Genomic DNA, 23,881 nt, shown 5'->3' with positions numbered 1-23,881 from the left:
GAACATCCTCAATCTGGGGAAGGAAACAGATGTTGAAATCCAAGAGACACAGAGAGCTCCCCTCAGATGGAACTTGAATTGATCTTCTGCATGACATATAGTGAATCTGGCAAAATATAAGGACAAAGAGAGAATTCTAAAAGCAGCTAGGGATTAAAGGGCTCCAACATACAAAGGGAAACCTATCAGAGAGGTTACAGACCTATCTACTGAAACTTGGCAGGCCAGAAAGGAATGGCAGGAAATCTTCAATGTGATGAACAGAAAAACTATGCAGCCAAGAATCCTCTATCCAGCAAGCCTGTCATTCAGAATAGAAGGAAAGATAAAAGTCTTTCCAAATAAAGAAAATTGAAAGAATTTGTCAACACTAAACCAGCCCTACAAGAAATCTGGAGGGGGACTCTCTGAGGGAAATGTTGCAAGGAACACATGATACCAGAGACGACACCACCACAGACATGATTCCTACAAAGAACAGAATAACTCTAAGCCCATATTTTACAATAATGACACTGACTGTAAATGGACTAAATGTTCCAATAAAAAGACATAAAGTAGCAGAATGGATAAAAAAACAAAATCCATCTATTTGCTGTCTACAAGAAACTCATTTTAGACTGGAAGACACCTTCAGATTGAAAGTAAGAGGATGGAGAAATATCTATCATGCTCCTGGAAGTCAAAAGAAAGCTGGAGTAGCTCTACTTATATCAGACAAACTGGACTTTAAAGTAAAGACAGTAACAAGGAATGAAGAAGGGCATTATATAATAATTACAAGGTTTATCCATCAGGAAGAGATAACAATTATAATTGTCTATGCACTGAAAACGAAAGCACCCAAATACATAAAACAGTTCATCACAAACAGAAACACTCTTATGGATAAGAATGTGCTAATAACAGGGGACTTTAATACTCCACGTACAGCAATGGATAGATCAACTAGACAGAATATCACTAAAGAAACAATGGACTTGAGTGACACAATGGGCCAGATGCATTTCACAGATATATTTAGAACTCTACATTCTGAGGCCATGGAATTAACTTTCTTCTCAAGTGCTCATGGCACATTCTCTAAGATAGATCACATACTGGGACATAAAGCAGCCATTAATAAATATAAAAGAAGTGAGATCATACCATGCACTCTTTCAGATCAAAATGCTATGAAACTTGAAATCAATCACAAGAAGAAACCTGGAAAACCTCCAAAAACATGGAGGTTAAAGAACGCCCTACTAAAGAACGAATGGGCCAATCAGGCAATTAGAACAGAAATTAAAAATATATTAGAAACAAAGGAAAATGAAAATATAACAAGTCCAACTCTATGGGATGTGGCCAATCCATCCTAAGATAAAGTACATTGCACTCCAGGCCTATTTCAAGAAATTAGAAAGGACACAAGTACAATATATAACAACTTGCCTAAAGGAACTAGAAGGGGAGCAACAAGAGCACCGCAATAGGAGAAGTGAAATAATAAAAATGAAGGCAGAATTAAACGGCATAGAAACCAAAGAAACAGTTGAACAGATGAATGAAACCAAGAGTTGGCTTTTTGAAAAAATAAACAAAATTGACAAACCTCTAGCCAGGCTTCTCAAAAAGAAAGTAGAGAACACTCAAATAGACAAAAATCAGGAATGAAAATGGACTTATTACAACCAACCCCTCAGAAATATAAGCAATTATCATGGAATACTGTGAAAATGTATATGCCAATAAACTGGACAACTTGGAAGAAATGGACAAATTTCTAAACCCACACTTACTACCAAAAATCACACGGGAAGAGATAAAAAGTCTCAACAGACCAATAGTGAAGAAATTGAATCAGTTACCAAAAATCTCCCAGCAAATAAAAGCCCTGGGCCAGATGGCTTCCGTAGGGAATTCTACCAGACATTTAAATCAGAGTTAATATCCATTCTTCTCAAGATATTGCAAAAAATAGAAGTGGAAGGAAAACTTCTGGACTCATTTTACAAAGCCAGTATCACTTTCATTCCCAAACCAGACAGAGACCCAACCAAAAAAGAGAACTACAGGCCAATATCCTTGATGAATACGGATGTAAACATCCTCAACAAGACACTTGCAAATTGAATGCAACAGCACATAAAAAGAATTATCCACCATGATCAACTGGGATTCATTCCTGTGTTACAGGGCTGGTTCAATATTAGCAAATCGATCAACGTGATACATCACATTAACAAAAGAAAAGATAAAAACCATATGATACTGTAGATAGATGCAGAAAAGCATTTGACAAAATATATTATCTTTCTTAATAAAAACCCTAGAGAACGTCAGGATAGAAGAAACTTACTTAAACATAAATGCCATTCATGAGAAACCCACAGCTAATATCATCTTCAATGGGGAAAAACAGAGAGCTTTCCCTCTGAGGTCAGGAACACGACAGGGATGTCCACTCTCACCACTGTTGTTTAACATAGTGCTGGAAGTCCTAGCATCAGCCATCAGACAACAAAAGGAAATAAAAGACATCAGAATTGGCAAAGAAGTTAAACTTTCACTTTTCGCAGATGACATGATACTCTACATAGAAAACACGAAAGACTCCATCAGAAGCCTACTAGAACTGATCCATGAATTCATTAAAGTCGCAGGGTACAATGAAGCAACAGAGAGAGGAATCAAGAAACTGATCCCATTCACAATTGCACAAAAACCCATAAAATACCCAGGAGTAAACCTAACCAAAAATATAGATCTGTATGATGAAAACTATAGAAAACTTATGAAGTAAATTGAAGAAGACACAAAGAAATCGAAAAACATTCCATGCTCATGGATCAGAAAAATAAATACTGTTAAAATGTCATTACTACCCAAAGCAATCTACACATTCATTGCAATCCCACTCAAAATTGCACCAACATTCTTCTCAAAACTAGAACCAACTATCCTAAAATTCGTATGGAAACACAAAAGACCTGGAATAGACAAGGACATCCAGATGGCCAACAGACACACGAAATGATGCTCAGCATCCTTCCTCATCAGGGAAATACAAATTACAACCACACTTACATACCACCTCACACCAGCCAGAATGGCTAAAATGAGCAAATCCGAGGACTCTAGAGGCTGGTGAGGATGTGGAGAAACGGGCACCCTCCTACACTGTTGGTTAGAATATAAACTGGTGCAGCCCCTCTGGAAAACAGTGTGGAGGTTCTTCAAAAAATAAGAATAGAACTCCCCTATGGCCCATCAATAGCACTGCTAGGAATTTACCCAAGGGATATAGGAGTGCTGATGCATAAGAACACATGTACCCCAATGTTCATAGCAGCACTCTAAACAATAGCCAACACATGGAAAGAGCCTAAGTGTCCATCAAAGGACGAATGGATCAAGATAATGTGGTTTATCTATACCATGGAATACTACATGGCAATGAGAAAGAATGAAATCTGGCCATGTGTAGCAACATGGATGGACCTTGAGGGTGTTATGCTGAATGAAATAAGTCAGGCAAGAAGGACAAATATCATATGTTTGCACGTATAGGAGCCTTAGTAAGAATAACGGAGGACCATGGGAGAGAAGAAGGGGGGAAATAGTGAGGGGAGAGGAAGAGACGCAAACCATGAGAGACTCTTGAATGCTGAGAACAAACTGAGGACTGATGGGTGTGGGGGAGGAGGGGAGATGGGCATGGAGGAGAGTACTTGTGGGGATGAGCACTGGGTGTTATATGGAAACCAACTTGACAATAAAATCTTTGTAAAAAAAAATGTGGGGAGGGGGAACCGAATATAATGTTACCAGAGAAACTATATAGTGTGATTATTTCAGAGACAGAGTAAGGAAGGTAATGTGGGAGCCGTTGAACTTGCATCAAATGAATTGATTATATATGCCTGTTTAAGCAAACCCATTACCAGAATATCCAGTCCAGAGGAGGGGAGAGTTAAGAATGAGATAAGGGCAAATATATCTGAATAGCAAGAATTGATCTAGAGTTACTCAAGGTAATACATCAATGTTGGTCTTGGAGGAAGGGCTGTTTGTTTCCATATCATCTATCTGGGCTCCATAAAAAAGCAGCTGCCCAGTGCTGATGGGGGTGGTTTGGTGTAGGCAGTTCTGGCCTCCACTGTGGGTCTTGCAGGCAGCTCCCTGAGGCCTCGACTTGGTGGTTGTGGGGAGAAAAATGGCGACCCCCCTGTCCTTTCTGGAACCAGGTGTTGCAAATCACTCTTTTGAGTCTGATCTTACTGTGCCATTGGTGCAGCCAAGGTGGGCCGTGTTCTATGCCCCACACCCAGCCTCGTTTCGAAATCTTGCTCTGTGAGCATTAATGATACCGCCGGAAATGTTATTCTGCATGCTGGGGAACTCCGTAGCCGGGGAATGAGCAGGGGATCGGTTCCTCCTGATAACAACTGTGTCCCTTGCGTAGTGTCTATCCTGGAGGGAATTTCTGGGATGGGGGCACCCAGCCCAAAGAAATGTCCGCAGTTAGAGATAGGATCTCTCTCCAAAATCCCCACAGTTAGAGATGGAATGATAGCATCCCTCTCTGTCCCAGGATGAGGTTTTCCTCTTCTCTAGGAACAGTTCTTCAATTCCCCAGAAACTGTTTCTCTTCTTTTTGTCTTTCTGCAGAGGGGGATCCCCTCCATGCCTCTGTGTCCCACCCGTTTTTATCTTCCCCAGTTTACAATCCCACACCTATTAGGCTGTCTCCTTAGTGGACTACTCTCTTTTCCTCCCAACCTCTTATGGTTCAGAGTCCTTTGGCTTCAGCCCTTCTTTGTTTGAGAGATGCAGGCAGGAAGTAAGGAACTCCCTATTTCTCCACGATCTTGCCCTCAGTCTCCGAAGAACCAATTTTTGACTTTATTGGTTTTCTCTCTCTTTTTTTTTTCTAATCCCCTTTTAGTTATCTTTATTATTTTCTTCCTTCTACTATCTTTGGGTTCAGGTTATTCTTTTTTCCCTTAGTTATGTAAAGGGTAAAATTAATGATTTGAGACCTTTCTTTTTTTAAAATATCAATTGACAGTTATAAATAGACCCCTTGGCGTTGTTTTTGTTGCATCCTTTACATTTTGTTATGTTGTTTTTATTTTCATTTATCTCAAAATATTTTGTAGCTCCTTGTGATTTCTTCTATGATCTAATGATTATTTAAGACTGTACTGTTTTTCTCATATTTGTTAATTTTTCAGTTTCACTTTTGTTACTGATTTCTAGATTAATTCCTTGTGATCAAAAAAATTATTTTGTGTAATTTCAATCTTTTAAAATTTATTAAGACATATTTTTGACCTAACATATTATTTTGCTGAAATAATGTTTTATGTGCACTTGAGAAAAAGGATTATGCTATTTTAGGTGTAGTGTTCTATATATGTTGACTAGGGCTAATTGTTTTATGGTATTATTTAATTCCTCTATTCTCATATTGATCTTATCTTTGGTTAGTATATATATTATTGAAGGTAGAGTAGTGAAGACTCTAAATATTTTTGTAGAGCTGTTTATTTCTCCTTTCAAGTCTGTCAATGTTTGCTTCATTTATTTAGGGGCTCTATTATTTGGTGCATATATGTTTATAATTGTTACATCCTCTTGGTAATTGACCCTTTACTTGATATATAATGCACCTCAAAAATTTTTTTGATGTTTTTATTTATTTTTAAGACAGAGAGAAAGCATGAGCTGGGGAGGGGCAGAGAGAGAGGGAAGGGGGAATCAAAGCAGGCTCCACACTGACAGCAGAGAGCCTGATACGGGGCTTGAATTCATGAACAATGAGATCATAACCTGAGCTTAAATCAGATGCTTAGCTGACTGAGCCACCCAGGCGTCCTTGATATATAATGTACTTTTTTGTCTCTTGTAAGTTTTTTAGTTAAAGTCCATTTCATTTAATATTAGCATACCCACTCCAGCTCTCTCTTCTTCTTTTGGCACTCCTATGATATGGATAGTATTATATTTCATTGAATCACTTAGTATGCTAATTCTCCCCTCCTGGTCTAGTATTTGCTTATCTTTTTCTTGGCATCATCAACAAGATCAGGTATTCTCCATGGTTATAATAGTGAAACTGGAAAAATACAAAGATAAAGAGAGAATTCTGAAAGCAGTTAGGGACAAATGGGCCTTAAGCTACAAAGGTAGATATATAAAAGTAGTAGCAGATTTGTCCACTGAAACTTGGTAGGCCAGAAGGGAGTGGCAGGAAATATTCAATGTGCTGAATAGGAAAAATATGCAGTCAGAATCATTTATCCAGCAAAGTTGTCATTCACAATAGAAGTAGAGAAAAAGACTTTCCCAGACAAATAAAAACTGAAGGAGTTCATGACCACTAATCAAGCCCTGCAAGAGATCTTAAGGGGGACTCTGTGAGTGGAATGATACAAAGACTTTAAAGGACTAGAGACATCACCACAAGCATGAAACCTACAGATAACACAATGACACAAAATCCATATCTTTCAATAATAATTCTGAACATAAATGTACTAAATGTTCCAATCAAGAGACATGGGGCATCAGAAATGGTTACAAAAAAAAAAAAACCCAAGATCCATCGATATGATGTCTATAAGACGCTCATTTTAAACCTGAGGACACCTTCATATTGAAAGTGAGGGGATGGAGAACCATCTATCATGCTACTGAAAGTCAAAAGAAAGCTGGACTTGCCATACTTATATCAGGCAAACTGGATTTTAAACCAAAGGCTGTAATAAGCGATGAAGAAGAGCATTATATCATAATTATTTGTTTTATCCATCAAGAAAATCTAATAATTATAAATATTTATGCTACCAATTTGGGAGCACGCAAATATATAAATCAATTAATGACAAACATAAGCAATCTTATTGATAAGAATACAGTAATTGCAGGTGACTTTAATATTCTACTTACAGCAATGAACAGATCATCTAAGCAGAAAATCAATATGGAAACAATGGCCTTGAATGATATACTGGACCAGGTGGACTTGACTGATATATTCAGAACTTTTCATTCAAACACAGCAGAATATACATTCTTCTTGAGTGCACATGGAATATTTTCTAAGATAGAGCACATACTGGGTCACAAAACAGGCCTCAATAAATATAAAAAAATTGAGATAATACCATGCATATTTAAAAAATTTTTTTTTCAGTTTACAAATAGTTTATTGTCAAGTTGGTTTCTATATAACACCCAGTGCTCATCTCTCCATTGCCATCCCCCCCCCCCATCCATCAGTCCTCAGTTTGTTCTCAGCATTCAAAAGTCTCTCATGGTTTGCCTCTCTCCCTTTCCCCCACCATTTCCCCCCTTTTTCTCCCCCATGGTCCTCCATTAAGTTCCTCCTAAGCCCCTCTGTAAATACCATGCATATTTTTTATCACAACTATATGAAACTTGAAATCAACTACAAGAAAAAATTTGTGAAACCTCCAAATGCATGGAAGTTAAAGAACATCTTAGTAAAGAATGAATGGGTCAACCATGAAATTACAGAAGAAATTAAAGAATATGGAAGCAAATGAAAATGAAAACATGACAGTCAAAACCCTTTGGGATGCAGCAAAGGAAGTCTTGAGAGGAAAATATATTGCAATTCCGGCCTACCTCAAGAGACGAGAAAAATCTCAAATGTAACACCTAACCACATACCTAAAGGAACTAGAAGCAGAATAGCAAAGACACCTCAATTCCAGCAGCAGAAGATAAATAATAAAGATTTAAGAACAAGTCGCTAAATAATTTTCAAAGAAACAAATTTTAGTCTTCTTGAGGAAGATAGCAGTAGAGTGGGAGGCCCTAGGCTCACCACGTCCAATGAACACAACTAAATAACTACCAAATCATCTTGAATACCCTAGAAATAGACCTGGAGACTGACAGAACAAATTCCACAACTAAAGGTAGACAAAAGGCCACACTGAAGAAGGTCGGAATTACAGAGAACTTGTTTAGGGGAGAAATGGATCATGAGTACTGCAGAGGGGAGAGAGCCATGGTTATGGAGAAGTATGAGAGAGGAGAAGGATGAGACAGTGAAATGAACAAGAGCAATTCTCCAAAGTCATTGGCTTAGAAAACATGAGAGGCTGAATTTCATTATTTCTTCCAGCTAGCAGACCTTAAAGCCTGGAGTTTTAAAGGTCAGTGGGCTTGGCTGGGATGCACCTGGAGGGCATTGTCATTATCCTGGAGAGAAAGTAAAAGAACAGCCCAGAGATGGACAATGTAGAAGCAGTTATCTGAAGAGCATCTAATGCAAACAGTGGGGAGATTATTTGCTCTTCTCAGAGAACATCCCTGAAAGACAGGATTCACATAGACATCTCTCTGGAAACAAAGGAGCTGGACAGCACCATTTCCTTCTCCCACCCCTTAGCATAAACACAGAGCCACCCATAGGAAGCAGTTCATCATAGACACTGTCTGTCTAACTTGGTTCACCAAGCTCCAAACCCCTGTACTCTGGTAGGACTGCCCTTTAAGGTCAAACTTGCCTCATTCCCAGCTCAGTAAGCTCCTCTTCAGAAGGCTAGCAAAAAGGCACCTGGGTGGCTCAGTCCGTTATGCATCTGACTTCGGCTCAGGTCATGATCTTACTGTCCGTGGGTTCGAGCCCCATGTCAGTCTCTGTGCTGACAGCTAGCTCAGAGCCTGGAGCCTGCTTTGGATTCTGTATCTCCCTCTCTCTCTGACCCTCTCCTGCTCTTCTCTCTCTCAGAAATAAATAAAACATTAAAAAATATTTAAAAAAGAAGACTAGCAGAAATCCCTGCCTACATCATGTCTCTCAACAAGAGAGAACTGCAGGACTCAGTTGCCATGAAGGTGGTGACATGTTATTTCACAAGGAGACCAGAGCATTAAGTAAAACTAGTTAACTAACTAACTACATTCAGTCCAGAGACCAAGTAATATCCACAGCAGGCAAGGAGAACCTCTGCAGAAAACTAGCCTGAAAGATACAATAGCTAAAACACAAAGCAGTGTGCATGCAGCACACACCAGAGAAACTCTCTGAAGTATCAGTCCCTGGGCACTATATAAAATTTTCTTCATACGGCTACAACTTTCAGGATCAAGAGACATAGCTAGCCTTTCTAACATATAGAAGAAGGCAGAGACTTAGATAAAATTGAAAAAGGAGGAATTTATCCCAAATAAAAGAATAAGATAATGCTATGGCCAGAGATCTAAGAAAAATAGATAGAAGTAACATGCCTGATGGATAATTTTCTTTAATGCTTACTTATTTATTTTGAGAGAGTGAGAGTATGGGGGAGGGACAGAGAGAAAATTCCAAGCAGGCTCCATGCTGTCAGCATACAGCCTGATGCAGGGCTTGATCCAATGAATTGTGACATCCTGACCTGAGCCAAAATTAAGAGCAGGATGCTTAACCTACTGATCCACCAAGGCATACCAGCGTGATGGAGAATTTAAAACAATAATCATAAGTATACTCACTGGGCTTGAGAAAAGAATACAGGACATCAGTGAGACCCTTACCACAGAGATAAGAGTTAAGAAATACTCTACTAAAGATGAAGAGTGCAATAAATGAGATTAGGAACACATTTGATGCAATGAACAACAGGCTGGAAGAAGCAGAGAAATGAATTAATGATCTAAAAGACAAAGTAATGGCAAGTAATGAAGCTGAACAGGAGAAAGACTTATGCAATATGCAACAGGAGAATAAACTTAGGGAACGCAGTGCTTCCATCACATGTAATCACATTCATATTACAGTAGTCCCAGAAGAAGAAGAGAGGAAAAAGGGAGAATGAAAAAATAAATTTCAAGAAATAATAGCTGGGAACTTTTCTAATCTGGGGAAAGAAGCAGACAGATCCAGGAGGCACAGAGAATGCTCATGAAAATCAACACAAGCAGACCAACAACAAGAGATATTTTAATTAAATTTGCAAAATATAGCAGTAAATAAAAAATCTTAAAAGTGGCAAAATGAAAGAAGTCCTTAACCTTTAAGGAAAAATCCATAAGGCTAGCTGGAGCTTCTCAACGGAAACTTGACAAGCCAGAAGGGAGTGTCATGATATATTTAAAGTGCTTAATGGGAAAAATCTGCAACTAGAATATTCTAACCAGCAAGTCTATCAATCAGAAGAGAAAGAGTTATAATTTCCTGAAGAAAAAAAAAAGTGAAAGAGTTCATGACAACTAAACAAGCTCTGCCAGAAATATTAAAGGGCTCATTGAGTACAAAGGTAGACCAAAAGTGAAAAGACAAGAAATGATAAGAGAAAATCTCCAAAGCAACAAAAAACAAGTAATAAAATGGCACTAACTACATATCTATCAATAATTCATTTGTATGTAAATGGACTGAATGCTCCAATCAAAAGATATAGGTATCAGAATGGATTAAAGAAACAAGACCATCTATATGCTGCCTACAAGAGAGTCCTTTTATTTTATTTTATTTTTTTTTAAGAGAGTCATTTTAGACCTAAAGACACATGCAGATTGAAAGAGTGGATGGAGAAACATTTAGCGTGAAAATAGATATCAAGGAAAGCATAGTACCAATGCTTATTTCAGACAAATTAGACTTTAAAATGAAGACTGTAACAGAAGACAAAGAAGGTCACCTTATAATCATAAAGGCAACAATCCAGCAAGAAGACCTAGCAATTTATGGACCCAACATAAAACACCCAAATATATAAAACAGTTAATAAGAAACAAAAAGAAACTAACTGATAATAATGCAGTAAAAGTAGGGGACTTTAACACCCCATGTACATCAGTGGACAGATGATCTAAACTGAAAATCAACAAGGAAACAATGGCTTTGAATGGCACACTAGACCAGATGGATTTAACAGATATCTTGAGAACATCCCATCCTAAAATAAAAGAATACACTTTCTTTTCAACTGCACCTGGGACATTCTCCATAATAGATCACATATTATGTCACAAAACAGGCCTCAAGAAATACAAAACGATTGAAGTCATGCTATGCATATTTTCTGACCACAACACTATAAAACTAAAAGTCAATCACAAGAAAAAATCTGTAAACACCAAAAATATATGGAGGTCAAACAATATGCTAATCAACAATGAATGGGTCCACCAGGGAATGGAAGGAGAAATTTAAAAAATACATGGGAACAAATGAACATCCCAAAACCTTTGGGATGCAACAAAAGTGGTCCTAAGAGGGAAGTGTATGGAAGTATAAGCTTAGCTCAAAACACAAGAAAAATCTCAAATAAACAACCAAACCCTACACCTAAAGGTGCTGGATAAAGAACAACAAATGAAGCTTGAAGCTAGCAGAGGAAGGAAATAATAAAATTAGAGCAGAAATAAATGGTATAGAATCTCGAGAAACAATAGAACAGATCAATGAAACCAGGAGCTGGTTCTTTGAAAAGATCAAGAAAATTTATAAATCTCTAGCTAGACTTAACAGAAAGAAAAGTGATCAGATCCAAGTAAGTAAAATCAGAAATGAGAGAGGAGAAATAACAACCAACACCACAGAAATATAAACAATTATAAAAAAAGTATAAAAAAGCAAGCCAAAAAAATTAGACAACATGGAAGAAATGGATCAATTTCTAGAAATATAAACTACCAACATTGAAACAGAGAGACATAGAAAACTTGAACATCCTGATAATCAGCAAAGAAGTTGAATCAGAAGTTTAAACAAAAACAAAAAACCGCCAACCCCAAAAGTCCAGGATCAGGTGGATTCGCAGGCAAATTTTACCACAAATTTAAAGAAGAGTTAATCCTGGGATGCCTGAGTGGCTCAGTTAAGCATCTGACTTCAGCTCAGGTCATGATCTCTCAACTCGTGAGTTTGACCCTGCATCGGGATCTGTGCTGACATCTCAGAGCCTGTGGCCTGCTTCGGATTCTGTGTCTCCCTATTTCTCTTTCCCACCCCCTCTTGCACTCTGTCTCTTTTCTCTCTCAAAAATGAACAAATGGGTTTGTATGTTCTCATCGTTCCCATGGTGGAAGCTGTTTCGGGGAAAAAGTTGGAGAGAGTAAGGTCTTAAGACTGATGGATGGTATACATGTCTGAATGCAGTGAAAGCTTCCACATAAATTTTAAGATTTGTGGGGCCAGTGCAGAGACCTATTTGCCTTGTGACTGTCTAGGAAGCCTCGAGAGACTGCGGATGAGGTGGAGACACAACTTACAGCACTACCTTGTGGCCTCTGTGACTGAATCAGGATGTCGAATCACTGCAGAAATACCCCAGGGCTACCTCAAGAAACAAACCAAAGTTCACATTGTGGAGAGTCCCAAATACCACTAAGAGCAAGAAAATAAAATAACCAAGGTCTCAACAAGAGAGACCAAGAGATAACATTCAAAGGACATTTTCTGAACGATCAGGCCCTGGACAGTTAGAGCTTTCTTTGGTACAGCAGCACTCACAGTTGCAGAGTGCATAACAACCTTATAAAACTAACAAGAGATAGAAAGCTAACTAAAATGATGAAACAAAGGAACTCTCCTCCAAAGAAATTCCAGGAAAAATCAAAAGCTAAAAACTGCTCAAAACAGATATAAGGAAAATAACTGAACAAGAATTTAGAACAATAGACATAAAATTAATCGCTGGGGTTGAAAAAGGCATGGAAGACATCAGAAAAACTATTGCTACAAAGATTACGGAGCTTAAAAATAGTTGTGAAACTTTAAAAATGCTATAAATGAGATGCAAAATAAAATGGAGGGTCCAACGCACGGATTGAAGAGAAGGAAAGGAGAATAAGTGATTTAGAAGACAATTATAGAAAAAGAGGAAGCTGAGAAAAAGAGAGATAAACTGATCCAGGAACACAAAAGGAGAGTTTGAGAGCTCAGTGATACAATCAAACGGAATAATATCCTTATCATAGGAAATCCAGAAGAGAAAGAGAGTCTTTGAACAAATTATAGCAGAGAATATCCCCAATCCGGGGAAGCAAACAGAGGTTGAAATCCAAGAGGCACAGAGAACTCCCTTCAGACATAACTTGAATCGATCTTCTGCACTACATATCATAATGAAACTGGCAAAATATAAGGACAAAGAGACAATTCTGAAAGCAGCAAGGGAGAAAAGAGCCCTAACATACAAAGGGAAACCTATCAGAGTGGTGACAGGTGACCTGTCTACTGAAACTAGGCAGGCCAGAAAGGAATGGAAGGAAATCTTCACTGTGATGAACAGAAAAAATATCCAGCCAAGAATCCCCTATCCAGCAAGCCTGTCATTCAGAATAGAAGGAGAGATAAAAGTCTTTCCAAATAAACAAAAATTGAAAGAATTTGTCACTGCTAAGCCAGCCCTACAAGAAATCTGTAGGGGGACTCTCTGAGGGAAATGTTGCAAGAAACGCATGATACCAGAGACACTGCCACGGACATGATTCCTACAAAGAGCAGAATAACTCTAAGCCCATATTTTACAATAATGACACTGACTGTAAATGGACTAATGTTCCAATCAAAAGACATAACGTAGCAGAATGGATAAAAAAACAAAATCCATCTATTTGCTGTCTACAAGAAACTCATTTTAGACTGGAGGACACCTTCAGATTGAAAGTAAGGGGATGGAGAAATATCTATCATGATATTGGAAGTCAAAGGAAACCTGCAGTACCTATACTTATATCAGACAAACTGGACTTTAAAGTACAGAGAGTAACAAGGGATGAAGAAAGGAATTATATAATAATTACAGGGTCTATCCATCAAGAAGAGCTAACAATTATAAATGTCTATGCACAAAATATGGAGCACCTAAATATACAAAACAATTAATCACAAACAGAAACAATCTTATGGATAAGAATGTGCTAATAGCAGGGGACGTCAATACTCCACTTACAACAATGGATAGACAAAGTAGACAGAAAAACACTAAAGAAACAATGGACTTGAAGGACACATTGGACCAGACGGATGTGACTGATGTATTTAGAACTCTATATTCTGAGGCCATGGAATTCACTTTCTTCTCAAGTGCGCATGGCACATCCTCCAAGATAGATCACATACTGGGACATAAAACACCCCTCAATAAATATAAAAGAATTGAGATCATACCATATACACTTTCAGATCACAATGCTATGAAACTTGAAATCAAACACAGGAAGAAGTCTGGAAAACCTCCAAAAACATGGAGGTTAAAGAACACCCTACTAAAGAATGAATGGGCCAATCAGACAATTAGAGAAGAAATTTTTAAAATATATGGAAATAAATGAAGATGAAAATGCAACAATCCTAACTCTATGGGATGTGGTGAAAGCAGTCCTAAGAGGAAAGTACATTGCACTCCAGGCCTATATCAAGAAATTAGAAAAAGCGCAAGTGCAAAATCTAACAGTGCACCTAAAGGAACTAGGAGAGCAACAAGAGAACCCCAATCCCAGTAGAAGAAGAGAAATAGTAAATATCAGAGCAGAAATAAACAATATAGAAACCAAAGAAACAGTTGAACAGGTCAATGAAACTAAGAGTTGGGTTTTTTTGAAAAAATAAACAAAATTGACAAACCTCTAGCCAGGCTTCTCAAAAAGAAAAGAGAGAGCACCCAAATAGACAAAATCATGAACGGAAATGGACTTATTACAACAAACCCCTCAGAAATACAAGCAATTATGAGGGAATACTATGAAAAATTATATGCCAACAAATTGGACAAGTTAGAGGAAATGGAAAAATTTTAAAGTCACACACACTACCCAAATTCACACGGGAAGAGATAGAAAATCTGAACAGACTCATAACTGGTAAAAAAGCGAATCAGTTAACAAAAATCTCTCAACAAATAAGAGCCCTGGGATAGATGGCTTCCCTGGGGAATTCTACCAGACATTTAAAACAGAATTAATACCCATTCTTCTCAAGATATTCCAAAAAATAGAAAAAATTCTGGACTCATTTTATGAAGCCAGCATCACGTTGATTCCCAAGCCGGACAGAGACCCAGCAAAAAAGGAGAACTACAGGCCAACATCCTTGATAAATACGGATGCAAAAATCCTCAACAAGATCCTTGCAAATCGAACCCAACAGCACATAAAAAGAATTATCCACCACGATCAAGTGGGATTCATTACTGGTGACAGGGCTGGTTCAATATTCGCAACTCAATCAATGTGATACATCACATAAACAAAAGAAAAGATAAAACCTATGATCCTGTAGATGGATGCAGAAAAAGCATTTGACAAAATACAGCATCCCTTCTTAATAAAGACCCTCGAGAAAGCCGGGATAGAAGGAACTTATTTAAACATCATAAAAACCATCTATGAGAAGCCCTCAGCTAACATCATTCTCAATGGGGAAAAACTGGGAGCTGTCCCCCTAAGGTCAGGAACACGACAGGTATGTCCATTCTCACCGTTTAACATAGTGCTGGAAGTCCTAGCATCAGCCATCTGACAACAAAAGGAAATCAAAGGCATCAGAATTGGCAAAAAAGTCAAATTCTCACTTTTCGCAGACGACATGATACTCTACATAGAAAACACGACAGACTCCACCAGAAACCTACTAGTACTGATCCATGAATTCAGCAAAATTGCAGGATACAAAATCAACGTACAGAAATGGGTTGCATTTTTATACACCAACTATGAATCAACAGAAAGAGAAATCAAGAAACTGAACCCATTCACAATTGCACCAAAAAAAAACAACAACCCATAAAATACTAGGAATAAAACTAACCAAGGATATAAGAGATCTGTATGATGAAAACTATACAAAACTTATGAAAGAATTTGAAGAAGACATAAAGAAATAGAAAAACATTCCATGCTCACGGATTCGAAGAATAAATATGGTTAAAATGTCACTACTACCCAAAACAATCTACACGTTCATTGCAATCCCGCTCAAAATTGCACCAGCATTCTTCTCAAAACTAGAACAAACTATCCTAAAATTTGTATGGAACCACAAAAGACCCCGAATAGCTAAAGTAATATTGAAGAAGAAAACCAAAATGAGAGGTATCTTCATCCAGACTTCAGCCTCTATTACAAAGCTGTCATCATCAAGACAGTATGGTATTGGCACAAAAACAGACACATAGACCAATGGAATAGAATTGGGAACTCAGCATTGGACCCAAAGGTATAAAGCCAACTAATCTTTGAAAAAGCAGGAAAGAGTATCCAATGGAAAAAAGACAGCCTCTTTAACAGATGGTGCTGGGAGAACTGGACAGCAACATGCAGAGGAATGAAACCAGATCATTTTCTCACAACATACAGAAAAATAAACCCAAAATAGATAAAGGACCTGAATGTGAGACAGGAAACCATCAAAACCCTAGAGGAGAAAGCAGGAAACAACCTCCTTGACCTCCACCGCAACAATTTCTTACTTGACACATCCCCAAAAGCAAGGGATACAAGAGCAAAAATGAACTCTTGGGACCTCATCAAGATTAAAAGCTTCTGCACGGCAAAAGAAACAATACAAAAAACTAATAGGCAATCGACGGAATGGGAAAAGATAGTTGCAAATGATATATCAGATAAAGGGCTAGTATCCAAAATCTCGAAGGAACTCACCAAACTCCACACCTGAAAAACAAACAATCCAGTGAAGAAATGGGCAGAAGATATGAGCAGACACTTCTCCAAAGAGGACATCCAGATGGCCAACAGACACATGAAACAATGCTCAGCATCCTTCCTCATTACGGTAATACAAATCAAAACCACACTGAGATACCACCTCACGCCAGTCAGAGTGGCTAAAATGAGCAAATCAGAGGACTCTAAATACTGGTGGGGATGTGGAGAAATGGACACCCTCCTACTCTGTTGGTGGGAATATAAACTGGTGTAGCCCCTCTGGAAAACAGTGTGGAGGTTTCTCAAAAAATTAACAATAGAACTCCCCTATGACCCAGCAGTAGCACTGCTACGAATTTATCCAAGGCATCCAGGAGTGCTGGTGCATAGGGGCACATGTACCCCAATGTTCATAGCAGCACCCTCAACAATAGCCAAATCATGGAAAGAGCCAAAGCATCCATCAACTGATGAATGGATCAAGAAGATGTGGTTTATCTGTTCAATGTAATACTACACGGCAATGAGAAAAAATGAAATCTGGCCATGTGTAGCAACATGGATGGACCTTGAGGGTGTTATGCTGAGAGAAATAATTCAGGCAGAGAAAGACAGATGCCATATGTTTGCACGTATAGGAGGATTATGAGGAACTTAACGGAGGACCATGGGGGAGAAGAAGGGGAAAAATAGTGTGGGAGAGGGAGGGAGGCAAACCATGAGAGACTCTTGAATGCTGAGAACAAACTGAAGACTGATGGGAGTGGAGGAAGGTGAGGGTTGTGATGTGCATGGAGGAGGGCACTTGTGGGGATGAGCACTTAGTGTTATATGGAAACCAAGTTGACAATAAACTATTAAAATTTTTTAAAAAATGAACAAATGTTAAAAAATTTTAAAATTAATATCCATCTTCCAACACTATTCCAAAGATCATAAAAGGAAGAATAGCTTCCAAATTAATTCTATGAGGACAGAATTATGCTGATATCAAAACCAGATAAAGACATCACAAAAGAAGAAAATTATAAACCAATATGTCTGATGAACATAGATGCAAAAATCCTCAACATAAATCTAGAAAACCAAGTACAACTATACATTAAAAAAATCATTCACCATGATCAAGTGGGATTTATTCCTAGGTACAGTATTCACAAATCAATCAACATGATACATCACATTAATAATTGAACATATAAGAACCATATGACCATTCCAATGGATGCAGGTTAAAGCATTTGTCAAAGTACAACATCAATTCTTGATCAAAAACACTCAACAAAGTGTTAGAGGGAACATATGTCAATTACTAAGGGCCGTAAGTGTAAACACCCCTGCTAATATCATCCTAAATGTGAAAAAACTGAGAGCTATTTCTCTACAGTCATGTACAAGCAAGGCAGTACACTCTTATCACTTTTATTTAATATAGAACTGGAATACCTAGCCACAGCAGTCAGAAAACAGAAAGAAATACAAAGTAATCGAATATTGAAGGAAGAAAGAAAACATTCATTGTTTGCAGATGGCATTTTTCTACGCAGAGAAAGCCAGAAAGACTCCACTAAAATGATAGAATTGATATACAAATTCAGTAAAGTTGCAGGATACAGAATCAACATACAGAAATCTGTTGTATTTCTATACAACAGTGAAGCATCAGAAAGTGAAATTAAGTAATCAATCCCATTTACGATTGCACCAAAACCCCTAAGATATCTAGGAACAAACCTAACCAAAGAGGTGAAAGTCCTGTATTCTCAAAACAGCAAAACACTGTAGAAAGATATAAAAGATGACACAAAATAATGGGAAGATATCCATGCTCATAGATTGGAAGAATGATTATTGTCAATGTGCCTATACCACCCAAAGCAGTCTACACATTTAATACAATCCCTATCAAAATTCCAACAACATTTTTCACAGAGCTAGAACAAACAATCCTAAAATTTGTGTGGAACCACAAAAGACCCTGAAAATCCAAAGCAGTCTTGAAAAAGGAAAGCAAAGCTAGAGGCATCATAATTCTGTACTTCAAGTTGTATTACAAAGCTGTAGTAATCAAAACATTACCGTACTGTCACAAGAATAAACATATAGATAATGGAACATAATAGAAAACCCAGAAAAGAACCCCCAGCTGTATGGTCATTTAATCTTTGATAAAATAGGGAACCAAAAAAAAAAAAAAAAAAAAAAAAAAAAAAAAANAAAAAAAAAAAAAAAAAAAAAAAAAAAAAAAAAAAAAAAAAAAAAAAAAATCTTTGATAAAATAGTAAAGAATATCCAATTGGAAAAAAACAATCTATTCAAGAAATTGTGTTGTTTAAACTGGATAGCAACAAACAAAATAATGAAATTGGATGACTCTCTTATACCATCCCAAAAATAAACTCAAAATGTATCAAAGACATAAATAGTAGAGCTGCAGCCATAAAAATCCTAGAAGACAGCACAGGCAGTAATGTCTCTGACATCAGCCATACAACATTTTTCTACATATGTCTCCTGAGGCAAGGGTAAAAAAAAGCAAAATAAACTATTGGGATTTCATCAAAATAAAAGGCTTCTGCACAGTGAAGGAAACAGTCAATAAAACTAAAAGACAACCCATGGAATTAGAGAAGATATTTCCAAATGACATATCTAATAAAGGGTCAGTATCCAAAATACATAAAGAGCTTATAAAACTCAACATCCAAAAGTCGAATGGTCCAATTAAAAAATGAGTAGAACACAGAATAGATATTTTTCTGAAGAAGACATTCAGATAGCCAACAGACACATGAAAATATGTTCAACATCACTCAACATCAGGAAAATGCAAATAAAAACCTCACACCTGTCAGAATGGCTAAAATCAACAACCCAATAGACCATAAGTGCTAACGAAGATGCAGAAAAAGAGGAACACTCTTAAACTGTTGGTGGGATGCAAACTGGTGCAGCCAGTCTAGAAAACAATGTGAAGGTTCCTCAAAAATTAACAATAGAAGTATTCTATGATTTAGGAGTTTGTCTACTAGATATTTACCCAAAGAATACAAACATATTAATTTAAAGCGATACATGCACCTCAATATTTATAGCAGCATTGTTTACAACAGTCACATTATGGAAGCAGCCCTTTTGTCTATCGAGTGATGAATGGATGAAGAAGATGTGGTATATACAATGGAATATTACTCAGGCATCAAGAAGAATGAAATCTTGCTATTTCCAATGACTTGGATGGAGCTAGAATGTATTATGCTAAGCAAGATAAGTCAATCAGAGAAAGACAAATGGCATATGATTTCACTCGTTTGTGGAATTTAATAAACAAGACTGATGAACATATGGGAGGGGGTGTGATAAGAGAAGAGAGGGAAACAAACCATAAGAGACTGTTAATGATAGAGAACAAACTGAGGGCTCATGGAAGCACATGGGTGGGAGATGGGCTAGATGGGTGATGGGTATTAAGGAGGGCACTTGCAATGAATACTGGGTATTGTATGTAAATGATGAATCACTTAATTCTACTCCTAAACCAATATTGCACTGTCTGTTAACTAGTTAAAATTTAAATTAAAAACCCACCAAAACAAGAAAATTTCACTCAAATTTATCAATATTTCTGTTTTTCTCTCTGTCAAGGCACATAGGAGTAATTGCATTCACCGTGCTCCCCTTTAAAGTTAGCCATGACCATGCATCTTGCTTAGTTCAATACATATAAGCAGGGGTAATGTGCATCACTTTTCTGTGGAATAATTTAACATCTAGAGATCTACTCCCTGTTATATTTTTTCATACCTCCCCAACCAAGGAGGTTGTATAGTTTATATAGTGAAATTACAGAGTGCCAAAGGCTCTCAACATCCTGAATGAATGAAACTGTGGATACAAGTCAAGTGCCTGATAAACGTGCTTAGATATACAGCACTTAGATCTTAGACTTATACAAGTAAGAAGTCTTCATTTTCTTAGCCCACTGAGATGTGTGAGTTTTTGAAGTAACATAACCATCGCTGTATTACCCTCAAACTAATTTCAGAAATAACACAAATTCAGGCATTCTTATCACTGTAAGAATCCAATATCAATTAATATATTTCAGAGTTACAAATAATGTACTACTTTGCTTTTCACCTCATATGACTAATTTATTCAGGACAGTATTGACACTACAAATTTTTCCATTGGAAATATCCTCTGAATTTTGTGAAGTTTCTCAAAACGTTCATTTTTCATTTAGTCTTTATCTTTTCTTTGTTTTCTTTTTTTAAAATAGTTTATAGTCAAGTTAGTTTCCATATAACACCCAGTGCTCATCTTCATCTTTTCTAAAAGGCAATATTTTAAGTAAAGTAGGCCAAATTAGCACTTCTTTTCTTTTTTCATTTTCATCAGGGCAATAGAATACACAGTTGAAATTTATTTTCATGCATGTGTAAGGCATAGAATGATTAATGGATAACAAAGTCCAAATAAGGAGCCTTTGGATGTTAATGTACCAAGAATTTAAGTTAGAAAATATATAATCTTTTGAGCCATTGGGTATTATATTTAAGCAAATCGGTTTGGGAGGATTGTACAACACTTGGAAAGACATGTGGGTTGAGATGGCTTAAGAACTGATTTTCTGGGGTGCCTGGGTGGCTCCATCGGTTAAGCGTCTGACTTCAGCTGAGGTCATGATCTCACGGTTTGTGGGCTCAAGCCCCGCGTCGGGCTCTGTGCTGACAGCTAGCTCAGAGCCTGGAGCCTGCTTCGGATTCTGTGTCTCCCTCTCTCTCTGACCCTCCCCTCCTCACGCTGTCTCTCTCCCTCCCTCTCAGAAATAAATAAAACATTTAAAAAAAAAAAGAACTAATTTTCTTCTATCATCTGGTGTATTCACTTTTATTGTGGAAAACAGTGTATGCTGTTGTACCACTCAGTGCAGTCCTTTAAAACCTTTTGCATTCCATGTATGTGAGTAAATGTCTAATTTATCTAGTGTGTGATTATGATAACAGTTGTAATACTGATTATCTATTGAGAAAATTTGTCAGCAAAGACAATGTGTATTACTTGACTGTTAAGAAACACAGAGGTTTTCATTTTGTTACTTTTGTTGTTTTTTACATTATTATAAGTGTATATATTACCTATTACCAAGGATGCCTGTTTATTTACATATTGAAGACTCTGGGCTAGAAGCTTCAGAATGACTTTATGAAAGGGGAAGAGAGGGGCACTTGGGTGGCTCAGTTGGTTAAGCGTCTGACTTCATCTCAGATCATTATCTTACAGTTTGTGGGTTTGATCCCCTCATCGGGCTCTGTGTTGACAGCCAGCTCAGAGCCTGGAGCTTGGAGCCTGTTTCAGATTCTGTGTTTCCCTCTCTCTCTGACCCTCCCCTGCTCATGCTGTCTCTGTCTCTCTCAGAAATAAATAAAACATTATAAAATTTAAATAAAGAAGAAGAGAAAAAGAAGGGCATGTATTGGAAAATGGGAAGAGAGTTTGGAGGCCAAATGGAAAGATAGGGAGGAAGAGATGAAAGATAAAAAAATAATATGATGTTTTCAATAGACACACACAAAAGCATTTGACAAAACTCATCATTCTTTTAGGATACAAACGTTCAACAAATTGAATACAGAAGTAATATACCTCCATTTTTGACAAGCTCACAATGAACATCATACTCAGTGGTGAAAGCTTGAAATCTTTTCCTTTAAGATAAGGAACAAGACAAGTGCTCTCACTTTCACTGTTCCTATTCAATATAGTACTGGAAATTCTAGCTAGAGTAATCAGACAAGGAAAGATAAAAGCATCCAGATTGTAAAGGAAGAAGTAAAATGCCTCTCTTTGCAGATGACTTGATCTTAAATATAAAATTCCTAGACTCCATCAAAAATTGTTAGAACTAATAAATGATTTCAGTAAAGTTTCAGGATGCAAAATCAACATATGAAAATCACTTTAATTTCTATACACTAACAATATACTATCCAAAAAGAAAATTAAAAACCCAACCCCATTTACAATAGCATCATAAATAATAAATTCTTAGGACTTCATTTAACTAAGGATGTAAAAGATCCTTGCACTGAAAGTTATAATACATCGATGAAAGAAACTGAAGACACAAATCAATGGAAAGGTATCCTGTGTTCATAAATTTTAAGAATTAAGATTGTTAACATGTTCATAATACCCAAAGTAATCAATATATACAATGCAATACCTATCAAGGTTCCAATAGCATTTTTTCACAGAAATAGAAAAAAAATCCCAAAAATTGTATGGAACTGTTGAAGACCCCAAGTAGTGAAAGCAATGCTGAGATAGAAGAACAGGGCTTGGGGCATCACACTCCTTGATTTTAAACTATATTACAAAACTATAGTAATAAACACACTATACATTAGTTTCTATTACTTGACAGTTAAAGGTCTGGGTTGATACATCACTTGCTGTGTTACTTTACAACTAACCATTTAAAAAGTTTAAATATAGCTGAAATATTCCTAATATAACTTATTTTTACACTTACTATGAAACTGAATATTGATGAGGAGTACATGACTGTACAAAAAAACTCAGTTAAACTTTATAATGAAAATTTATCAATGGGTATGACACTGACAGATGATTATGTTTCCCTAATTTATCAATTTTCCACTGTCTAAAATCACTGGTTTACAGCATATGCCTCCTAAAATTATACCCCTACCTTACATAATAACTTTAGTACACAATTTATGAGGAAAAGATTCAGAGAACGATTTCATTTGATTACCTTAAATCCCACCAATCTACCAACATATACATGCATATATTCTCTCTTCTATCGTTTTATAATAGAAATGTCTCTTATCCAATACAAAGACAAAACCTCCATTTGATCCCATTCCTTTGGTCATACTCTCTTCGTCATTGTATATAAGGCTGCCTAATAGGCATTTTGATATGGTTGTCTGGTAGGTATCTCCAACTTAACATTGGTTTAATTGAACTATAAGATGCTGGCCTTTTTTTTTGTTTTTTTTTTATAAATAGTTTATTGTCAAATTAGTTTCCACATAACACCCAGTGCTCATCCCCACAAGTGCCCTCCTCCATGCCCCCCCCTCCTCCCCCCCCACATCCATCAGTCCTCAGTTTTTGTCAGCATTCAAGAGTCTCTCATGGTTTGCCTCTCTCCCTTTCCCCCACCATTTCCCCCCTTCTTCTCCCCCTTGTTTCTCCGTCAAGTTCCTCCTAATCCTCCTAT

Source organism: Hyaena hyaena, unplaced genomic scaffold, assembly GCF_003009895.1.
Source record: "Hyaena hyaena isolate Hyena2069 unplaced genomic scaffold, ASM300989v1 scaffold_2185, whole genome shotgun sequence".
NCBI lineage: Eukaryota > Metazoa > Chordata > Mammalia > Carnivora > Hyaenidae > Hyaena > Hyaena hyaena.
Note: the sequence above shows the minus strand (reverse complement) of the source record.